The 9,832-nt window shown below is 47.6% G+C and overlaps 1 protein-coding gene and 1 long non-coding RNA gene across 10 annotated transcripts in view; one reads left to right on the top strand and one right to left on the bottom strand.

Annotated features, from left to right (window-relative positions):
* Nucleotides 1-3,537: 3,537 nt before the first annotated feature.
* Nucleotides 3,538-6,382, bottom strand: LOC140002496 (uncharacterized). Its single transcript, XR_011809209.1, has 2 exons — nucleotides 4,398-6,382; nucleotides 3,538-3,742 (listed from the first exon to the last, which is right to left on the bottom strand). It is a non-coding gene; the product is annotated as an uncharacterized lncRNA (long non-coding RNA).
* Nucleotides 6,383-6,608: 226 nt separating this feature from the next.
* Nucleotides 6,609-9,832, top strand: part of TBC1D1 (TBC1 domain family member 1) — a 111,579-nt gene continuing 108,355 nt past the window's right edge. For 5 of the 9 annotated variants that reach the window (XM_038177933.2, XM_038177930.2, XM_038177932.2 and 2 more), the window contains exon 1: nucleotides 7,328-7,485. The gene's annotated coding sequence lies outside the window, so the exon portion shown is untranslated. Of the gene's footprint in view, nucleotides 7,008-7,327; nucleotides 7,486-7,702; nucleotides 7,845-9,832 lie in introns of those variants that run through there. The other 4 variants (XM_072037705.1, XM_027457245.3, XM_005029664.6 and 1 more) reach the window with 4 other exon arrangements.

Genomic DNA, 9,832 nt, shown 5'->3' with positions numbered 1-9,832 from the left:
TTTTATTGATATATGTTTGTTTGGTGCCTTGAATAATGCAATCCATGTTCCTAAATAGGACTCTAGGGGTTACTGACTGTAGTAATAACTATAAAGGGAGTCTCAACATTCACTTGAGAGCAATCGGCCTTCAGTGTGAAATTCCTACACTTATCTACTACTGTTTTGTCCTTCTGAAAATGAACTCAAATGACAAATTAAGGATTTAAAGTAAATATATAGGATTTTAGACTTTTTACATGTATGCGCTGAAAGTGTAAATCTGAACTGATTCTCAAAAACAAAGTAGAACTTGCTAAGATACTGACACTCGTTGATAAATTAATTGGTAACCGGTCCATTTCCACTTAACCTTGTGGCAGAAAGGTTTTATTTATTATTAAAGACACTTTAATAATAGAGGGGGTAAATGATTAAATTGAGCTAGTATGTGGTGATTGTGTACACAAGTTGGAGGGAAATAACTCCAGCTATTGACTTAGCTCCAGCCTTGATTTAAAAGAAAAGAGCAGGAGCATAAGAAGCAAAATGTAAGATAGGGGCACCTGATTCTCCTAACTTGTCCTTATTTTGTTCCCCCTGCCATTCCAGGTAGGAATCTTTCTGTCTTGAACATCCGCCCTAGAAAGTATGCTGTCTGTTGGGTGAGTGGGATAACAGCTGATGTAGGGTGTCGTGTTTAGCTGCACCATCGCTTCTGGCAGAATAGGTAGGCAGACAAAGCTTTTAGGGGAGGTGGAAACTGCTTTGATAACTGTGACTTGAATACATTTACAACCATAACTATGTACTGTCCATAAATTCAAGACTTTATTGCTTTATTATCCTCCCAGAGGTCAGGTTCTCTATCCTTGCTTTTTTTCAATAGAGCTAGAAGGTTGCACTTGCTGTGCAGCTGGGAACTGCAAAAGAATCTCTGGAGAGTTCAAGAAACCTCTCAGCATCACGAGGGGAGGGCTACACGTGCCGTTCATGCTCAGCCATGACTGTTTTACCCCCCTTGTAGCTGTGATGGGCTCTTTCAGGAGTAATAAATTCTGGGTAGTCATCTACCACCGCCTGATACCAGTTGGTTGCTCCCTGCATGGGACACGTGCTACTCTCTAGCCCTCTGTCAGGTTAGTGGGGAGGAGGGGGAGTCGTGAGTGCACAGTCCCAGAACAGGATTAGGGCGCCCTAGCTGAAGATGCTGGCAATGAGGGAAGTGGAAGGGTGAGTGCCGGGCCAGTACTTGAATTTCACTCTTGGTAGAGTTTAACGTGTGGCTTAACCACGGGCTACTCTTGCAAAACAGCTTCCTGTGCTGCACTGCATCCTGGCCTTCAAAGCAAACGGCCGTGCCCAAACTCCCAGCACAGAGCACTCGCTGCCTGGTCAGCCGACAGCGCTCCTGAGGCTGGTCTGTTTGTGGAATCCAGCCTCAGCGTCACCCCTGTGAACTGGGGTCAGCATTCAGACAGCCCACCCAGCAGCAGCGCCGTTGCCAGAAGATAGACAAGTAGGGACCACATCTTGTCTGGAGTGCGTGCCATCTTCCAGCACCCTCAAGGCTCTGGTTCCTTTCTGTGTGGCAATCCTGCCCCAGCTACATTTGGCCTCAAGGCACAGTGCAGCTGGATGCACTGCTGCTGGCCTGGCTGGCCACGTTGCTCAGCTGGTGACATCCCTGGGCATGTGGGGCCCCACGTTTAGGTGCCAGAGAGCCCTGCCTGAGGCAGGGGGGCTTTGTGGATCTGTACAAGCCTGCAGTCCTGAGCTGCTTTTTGTTTTGCACTTGTAAGGCAGCAAGTCTTGCATTCCTTTTGTTACAGAATGTGACAAAGGACTCTTTCCTAAATTCATGGGGAAGATCTGAACGCAGTAGGGTTAGAGGGCCTGATTACTTATTTATTGTAATTATTTTCTGTGTTTATCTGAATATCTACATAGGCTAGAGAGGTGTGTTTTTTTCACCTCTGCCTTTACATGCCAAGCACACACCTGGCTTTAGCTAGCATTTTCTCTCTCTAGGAAAGCCATCTGTATTCAGCCTTGGTCAGAGTCCGCCAGGTGCCTCGGTCCTTAGGGATGCTAAGGAGATCCAGATGGTCAGCTCTGTTGCTCAGCTTCCCGTGACAGGCTGGGTTTCCACTGAGCTGATGCCGCTATTTGGGGGAGGATCTACATGGCAGAGTTCCAGCTACACGTGCTAATTGCTACGTCTGTCCTGCCCCGAGATCTCCCAGCCAGTTCAGCTCTCGTGGGCAGGCAGTCCCTGACCGTGCTGGGATTCCTGGGGTGAGTGGGTGCCTGGTTCTGCCATCATGCTTATGGTGGGACCACCCTTGTCACCATCCTTTAGTGGGGAACCTCCTCGTTCCTCCCTCATCTTCCACCTAACTGATCCCCTCAGCTGGTTACCTCTGCACAGTGGGACTGATTTACTGGGATCAGCCCGAGACCCCCTTTTTTAGGTTATGCAAGAGGTCTTACAGAGCGGGTGAATACGGTGTAAGGCAAGCTGTGAAAGGACCATTACGGACATCCCCCAAAGGCCTATGAGAGGTTGTGTGATGGACACTGAGGGGCTGCACTTGGAGAACTCTCCAGGTGTCTTTTAGACTGGCAGTGGGGCCAGCAATGAGCAGGCCTGCACTGGGACAGCCTCTGGGTGGCTTCAGAGCATCCTCAGAAGCAGTACAGATACAGGCTCGACCATCCTCTTGACCATATCATCCTGGCTTCCCAGGGGCAGGGAATTTGCTTGCTCCATGCCTTGCTCTGTTCAAAACAGAAGTTTAAACCTCTTGGGGGTGGGGGAATAAAAACGCTGTTTTCTCAAGTTGATGGAACAATTACAAATTGCAGAATTACAAGATGAAACTTACTGTCAGTGGGGTCTGTCTTGCATTAGAGGAAGAGGATCTAGAGCTGCAATGAAGAACTGTACCCTAAGCAATAGGAATACACCCAAGAGCAGTCAGCATTGGGCACTGGAATGGGTGCTGAGCTTGAACCGTTTCACGGCAGGTCTAATTCCTCCATCAAAGGGGCGTGTAAAGTAACGAAGCCAATTTAGACAATACAGCAATGATTAGTCCCAGGACAGTCATTAAAAACCAGACAAACGTAATTTGCGAGCAACCACCCTTGAACTCGGAGCAGAGGCACTAATGTTTTATCCAGAAATGGCAATTGCCAAGACAGGAATAAAGAACGCTTGGAGTCTGGACGGAGCCCAAGTGTCAGGGAACTCCTGGCTGCTTCCAGAGAGAGATGCATCCCTGAGTTACCAAAAGCATGTAAAACCAGCCTGATTTGTATAACAGATGAATACTCATCGTTCTAATGAAAGTCAACACCAGCTGTAAACATTTGATCCAGTAGGAAATCATGCCTGTGGGGGTGGGGAGGAAATGCCTGTTGACTAAGGAGAAATTACCCCGGTACTTACAGCTCTGCCACAAGAATAAAAGCAGGGCAATGCTGTAAGGCTAGACTGATGCATTTCACTTGAAGGTTATTCGTTTGTTTACTAGTCACAGCTTAAAACCACCCTTGAATTTATTTTCATTTTTATTTCAGTAAACCTTATGAAACAGTTCAGACAGAAGTAAGCAAACACATTTCATCTTCTTTGCAGTCTGTGAACTTCATCCACAGCATGGCATGAAAAATACAAGTACTGTACTTGGGTTGCAGAAGGATTTATTTGAGACTTTTGCTGTATAACAACCAACCAGCCAGGGACAACTGGAATTCACTATAAAAATTTAATAGATAAGCAATTATTCTTATATTCATAAAGTATGTTTAAATCTGTAACTAATTTGTTTACAACATTTTCATAAACTTCCTGCTTGCTATTGCTTTCCAAAGTTCTGGTGCTTGTGCTTTTTATTTTGACACACCAGCGATATGCAAACCTTACATCCTAGCTTAACAGCCACTGTGAGCAGTGACATTAAACAGGGCAGGACCATTTGTTAAGCACCCACATAAATCTTTACAAGATTAGGGACTTTTAGGACACCGTGGCAGAGGGCACCTAGATGCCACATATTATGTAAAATATAAACATAAATTGTAAATACTAATCACCAACAAAACTGTTCTCTGCCCACAAGTACAAAATAAATCAAAGGTAATCTTCATCTTTTGTACTACGTAAGTACACAAATCCATCAAGGATAGTGTTCCTGTCCAACTTCCAAGTGGAAGCCAACGTTTCTCTTTTGAATAGCGATTGCCAGGTCACCAAAATGAGGCTACGCACCACCAGAACATTGTGCGTAACGGGGTGAGCCTATTAAACTATCTAATCATCTCCTAACATCCACCTAAATAAAATGCAATACGAGTGGTGGTGGCATAGCAACAACAGCTCCCAAACAAAAGGAAAAGCTTGAAATGCTCACACAATCGCTGGTAAGTCATTTGCAGATGTATTTATGGGAGTGAAGGGGAGGGAGGATTTATCATGAAATCTGAAAGGGCTGCAGGCAGGATCTGTAACAGTTGCTCAGCTCTTTCATGACACTTTACTCATGATGACTGGTAACAGAAAGCCTCTTGTCTAGGAAGATAACCACCGAGAAAAGTTGCTGTCACGCATTTTTACAGAATATTAATCAGGCAAACATGACATAGTAAACAACACATTCCAATAAATTTTGTTTATGGAATGTCTGGAACCATGTATAGAGAGTGTCTGGAGATACAGTGTCATTGGACAAGAATGTCGTACTTTATCAGGAGCTCATTTAAGTCAAAGGACTACAAAACAGTGTCAGGTCCTTAATGAGGTACTAACTGATGCACACGAAACAAATCACAAATAAAGACTTGGACTTTTTTTTCTTTTTTAATAATGGAACTAGAAATTGATTAATATGATTACCCAGGGGGAAAGCATAGACACTTCTAATGCAAGCACAGCATAGGTACCCACCTTCTAAGTCATAATCCAGATTGTTACTGCTCAGCTGTTGGCTAACTGTGGAGGAACTTCAGCTCTGAAAGTACCTTGGGTGGAAACTTTAAACTTCCTGTTTGCTTAGCCGTGCTTCAAAGGGTGAATCCACAATCACAGCTGCCCAAAGTTCTGCCTCTCCCCCTGTGCATATGTATTCAGCCTAAATTTCACTGATCTGCTTCGTGCTGGTCTACAAACCTACCTCAGCTAGGATCAAATGACCAGATGCTTCTCTTCCTTAGTCTTTAAGGAAAAAAAAATAAACACACATACACAAAGATTTACCATTTCAGAAAACCAAATAGAATTAGGAAGTCTGGTGTTCAGAGCTTTCACCTGAATACAGAGATTCTGATTTGGTATATTACATGTTCCTGGAACGCATGGAAGCATTTACTTCTCATGGACTCGAACCTATGACCCCCTTCTAGTTTTCTTCTCATTTTCACAAATCAAACTTTTTTTTTTCCTATATACTTCACCCTTTCTGCAGGAAATAGGGAGAAGGAATGCTGTCTAATGTATCCTTGAGGTTCATCATTAGGAAACTTCCATGGAAAGTAGGTCGAACGTTCTGCTCAGGCCAAGCAGAAAACAAAATGGTCTTCCTGCATCCTGGGTAAACGCGTCACAGATGTACAAGCCAAAACGATCTTTTTGTTCTTCAAATACAGCATGCAAATACTTATCTGCAGAAAAGTGCAGCTGTTATATCATGAGGATGGTGAACCATATCTTGCAGCCCTGGGAAAGGTGCTAAAACCAGAAACAGAAGGTGACTTAATGCACAACCCTATTTCTCTGTATCATTTTAGGTACCTCATAGAATTTTTGTTACATGGACTTTTAAATTAGTTTTGAAAAAACTAGAGTAGATGAAACTATTAAACCAATGTAAGTATAGTTCTTATCAGAGGCATTTCACTTTGCGCATGAAATACTCTATCTTAAGTAGTTTGACAAAAAACATGCAAGGCAAAGAATTAAAACTCATGAGCTAAGAATAATAGAAAAAGTAAAAGAGACCCCTGTGAATGAGATCAGTCACAGTCCAACTTCTTTCCCAGCTATCCAGGAGGAGAATGAAGAGAGGATTTGTATTTGTGGTGCTCTAGACTTCTGTTGATGATCAGGGCTTGGGCTTTCCAAGCAGGAAGAAATAGCCTTGTAGGATCCTTATCTGTTTCATTATCACCTTCTGAAAGGCAAAAGCTGTAAAAAAAAGTCTTCCTAAAATACCAGTTTGATAATCTGGGATTATGTTAGTCTTGGCCAAAGTGCTGGAGCTGTGTAATTGGGGATTGCAGTTTGTCGTCTTCCATAACGTGATTGACTACAAGGGGCATGAAATGCTCAGGCTGCAGGCCTAAAGCAAGTAAAAGGACTTGTCTCAGGTGCTAAGGTTGGCAGCTGGTAGCTCTACGTACCATTGTCCTTAGCTGTGATGGTTTCAAGACACGAGACAGGCGAGGCTTGCAGGGGTGGCATTCCTTGGGGATGCCACTGAAAGCACGAGGTGCTCCTGTGTCTGAACCCTGCGTCTGAAGGAGGAGCAGCAAGCCACAAACAAAGTACAGGCTGGGAACAACTGCTCCGAGCGAGCTGCTGCGTTCATACTTTCACCCACACATCATCAATCCTATAAAAGTACACAGAGCAAGCAGAAGCCATGTAGATACAACCACTGCGCTCTTTGCAAGTACGGGACGTGCTTAGGGACCGAACCGTGGCTTGTTTGTCAGAATCTGGGGAAACGCTGTGCTAGGATTTGACAGCCTACTTAATTACTTCCCTCATGGAGCAGCGCACGTTAGCAGCGGAGCAAATTTTCCGGAGCAAGCTTTGATTCCACTTACTTAAACGCAGCCAAACCAGCCGCCTCGGTGCCAAGAAGAGCCGGAATTAATTGAGAGCCAGAGCGGGCTGCAGAGCCGGGACGCAGGGTGCCTCGGCCATCTGGAGAGCAGCGTAATTAAGTCCCCGGACCCCTAATTGCTGAGGCGGGCTGGCAGCACAAGGCCCAGCTGCTGCCAGCCCTGCCAGGGGCGAGGAGGTGAGGCTGAGAGGGTCAGGGCTGTGCTGGGACCTGGGGGGGGGGGGGGTCCACACACAGCGCCGGGCCCAGCTCCCTGAGGCGATTTCCTTCCACAGCCCCTCCAAGCGCTGCAACTTGTGGTAACTTCGCGCCCACCTGAGTCCCCCTAACCCCCCCCCAAACCTCCCCGGCCCCCTCTGAGGGCCGCCAGCCCCCTGCTCCCCGCCCCGCTGCTATTTTTACCCTCGGAGGCTGCAGCGGGAGGCGGCTGCGGAGCCTCGGCCCTGCCCTGCCCGCCTCAGGTGCGGGCGGCCCTGGGCTCGCCTCTCCCCGGGCGGTACCAGCAGGCGGCGGCCACAGGGAGCCATCTCGGGAGCCTCCTGCCCCCTGCCGAGCCCTCCCTCAGCCCCTTGGCGGCTCTGCCCTCTCCCCTCAGCGGCAGCGGGCGGGCGGCGCTGCCTCCTCGCAGCGAGCACATCCTGTGGCGGCGGCGGTGGTAAGAGGCGGCCCCGCTGAGGGACCGGGGGTGCGGGGGGAAGGCTGCTCACTGCTGGGCTGGGAGGAGGAGGAGGAGAAGGGCGGCTGGGGGCTGGGAGGAAGAGCAGGAGTGCGGGCGAGCCGCCCCCAGAGGGCTGCCAAAATGTATCCCCCCCCCCCCCCGCGGGGCTGCGGGCACCCGGCTGCACCCCGCGGCCGCCCCGAGCCGCTCGGCTGGGCTGAGTTAAGGCAGCGCTGAGGGCTGGGTGTAACTCTCCTCCTCCTCCTTCCTCGTCCTTCACTGCGGGACGCCTCGGTGTAACTCTGCCACAGCCCGGTCCTGCCCGGAGCAGCCCCACAGCGACTCGCCCCCAGAGGGTAACGCCAAAGCTTTGTGACTCCCTCCCCCCCCTCCAGCCTTTCTGCCCCTTTAACCTTAAGTTTTAACTTAACGAAGGAATGAGCTCCCCGTGAGGTGTTCCTGAAGGGTAGGAGCCGTGTGGTTATTTATAGAGGGGGTAGGAGAGGCTGAGACCTCGCTCGTGTGCTGTGTGTGGGCGCTGGGGCCGGCTGCTGCAGGAGCCTTCGTGGGAGAGGTGCTGCTGCCTGCACCAGGGGCTGAGCGGGACATCCAGGGCCAAAATTAATAAAATGGACACTTCATAAAGCTCAGACATTGCTCAGCCGGTGAATGAGCTTATGCCTTTAACACTTGCAAGGGATGAGATGGAAAATCAGCACAGCTCAGTTTGTAGAAACACTGGAAGTCACAGGTAACATGCAAAGGCAGAAATACGTGCAGGTGAGGAAAATGGCAGGTTGGCAGGAAGGCCGAACAGATTCAATGGTATATGGACCTCTTGGCACTTTTTTCGCTCCATAATTTGGTTAACTGAAAAATTGGATGCGAGGATTTTGGCTGTGGAGATGCAATTGAATGAAATGGAGCGGGATGTGGGATGCAATTGACCAAGCGAGCTTTCTGTTACAAAGATTTGCTTAATTGCACTGCAGCGGTAGGACAGCCTAATTTTGGTCAGGTCAGTGTGAGGCTGGCTCGGAAGCATTCAAGCTCCAACCTCAGTCATTACAATATTACTTTCTGTGGGCTGTACTGGGGAAGTAGCAACAGATGTCAAGGCTGGGAATGGTAAGCTGTTTTCTTCATCTGGTAGGTGATTGCATGTTTATAATTCAGAATATACTACCATTTTGCTTTACTCTTTCCTTGCTATCAACCTATTTAATTGCTTATAACCTATTTGAGGAGTGAAATAAATGCTGGCTGCATAGGCAAATACTTTTAGGTGTGCTTATTTCCACAAAACCAAACAATTTGCTTGGAGTACGTGGCAGAACATTATTCAGGGTCATGTCCAAAGCTGCTGAAGGCATCAAAAAGACTCCTTAAAAAGTCAGCATTTAATGCAAGCATGTGAATAAAGAATGGAAATTAAAAATAACTTGTGAGGCAAACTGACTTCTGGATTTGTACATGATGTTACTCACAACAAGTGGTTCCAGGAGGAAACAGCACGTAGTAAGCGACTGTCAGATAAAAAGAGCAACCTTGTAAAGGAAGAGCACTTTGTGATTCCAATGACACTTTGTGTTAAATTTGAGCTATTTGAAAAGTTGAGGCAACCTGTAGCATGATACCTGAATGGCCTTACTTCTTTAGAGAAAACAAGCCAGAAGTGTTGGTTGAAGCTGCATGAAGAAAGATGGGGCTTACAACCAGCTGCCCCAGAGAGCGACCTAATGGATGCTGTGCTGTGACACCAATAGAGAGATTTGTTTCATGTGGCGACGTAGAAGGACCCCTTCTCAGCAGTGTCCATATCACGACATACGTAATACATGCTCCGATTTGTATTCTTCTGCATTTCCTGCTAGGTGGATAGAAAAATCTGTCAGCATGAGTGAAGCCAATGTAAATCTCTGTTAGGGATCAGAGGGAGGGAGAGGAGTGGTATTTCATTCTGGCTTGCTTTCCAGAGTTCTGGCTGCAGGCCAGGGCTCCTCATAATCCTCGACTGGGATGATATTTCTGCTAAAATAATCAGTGGTGAAGTGCAGCCAGTACCAGTGCCTCTGGTTCCATTTGTCGGGAGGGCTCAGCGCTAATGCCCTGCAGGGAAGAGCTGAACAAATCTGTGTTCTCTGGGACCAGCTGTTCTTCACGGGACCTTGCTGCGTGGCTGGAAGTGTTGCTTGGCTTCTTCAAGGGGAAGCAGCAAATGGACCTACAGAGACTGTGCTGTCAGCAGCTTGATGCAGGGTAACTGTACGGTTGTCTTGGATGAACTGCAAAGGCTGAGGAAGCGGGGGTCTTTGTTCAGCAGCCCCCAGGCCAAACTCCTGGT

The sequence above is a fragment of the Anas platyrhynchos genome, chromosome 4 (genome assembly GCF_047663525.1).
Source record: "Anas platyrhynchos isolate ZD024472 breed Pekin duck chromosome 4, IASCAAS_PekinDuck_T2T, whole genome shotgun sequence".
NCBI classification, from domain to species: domain Eukaryota; kingdom Metazoa; phylum Chordata; class Aves; order Anseriformes; family Anatidae; genus Anas; species Anas platyrhynchos.
This window is presented reverse-complemented; position numbering and strand designations above follow the sequence as displayed.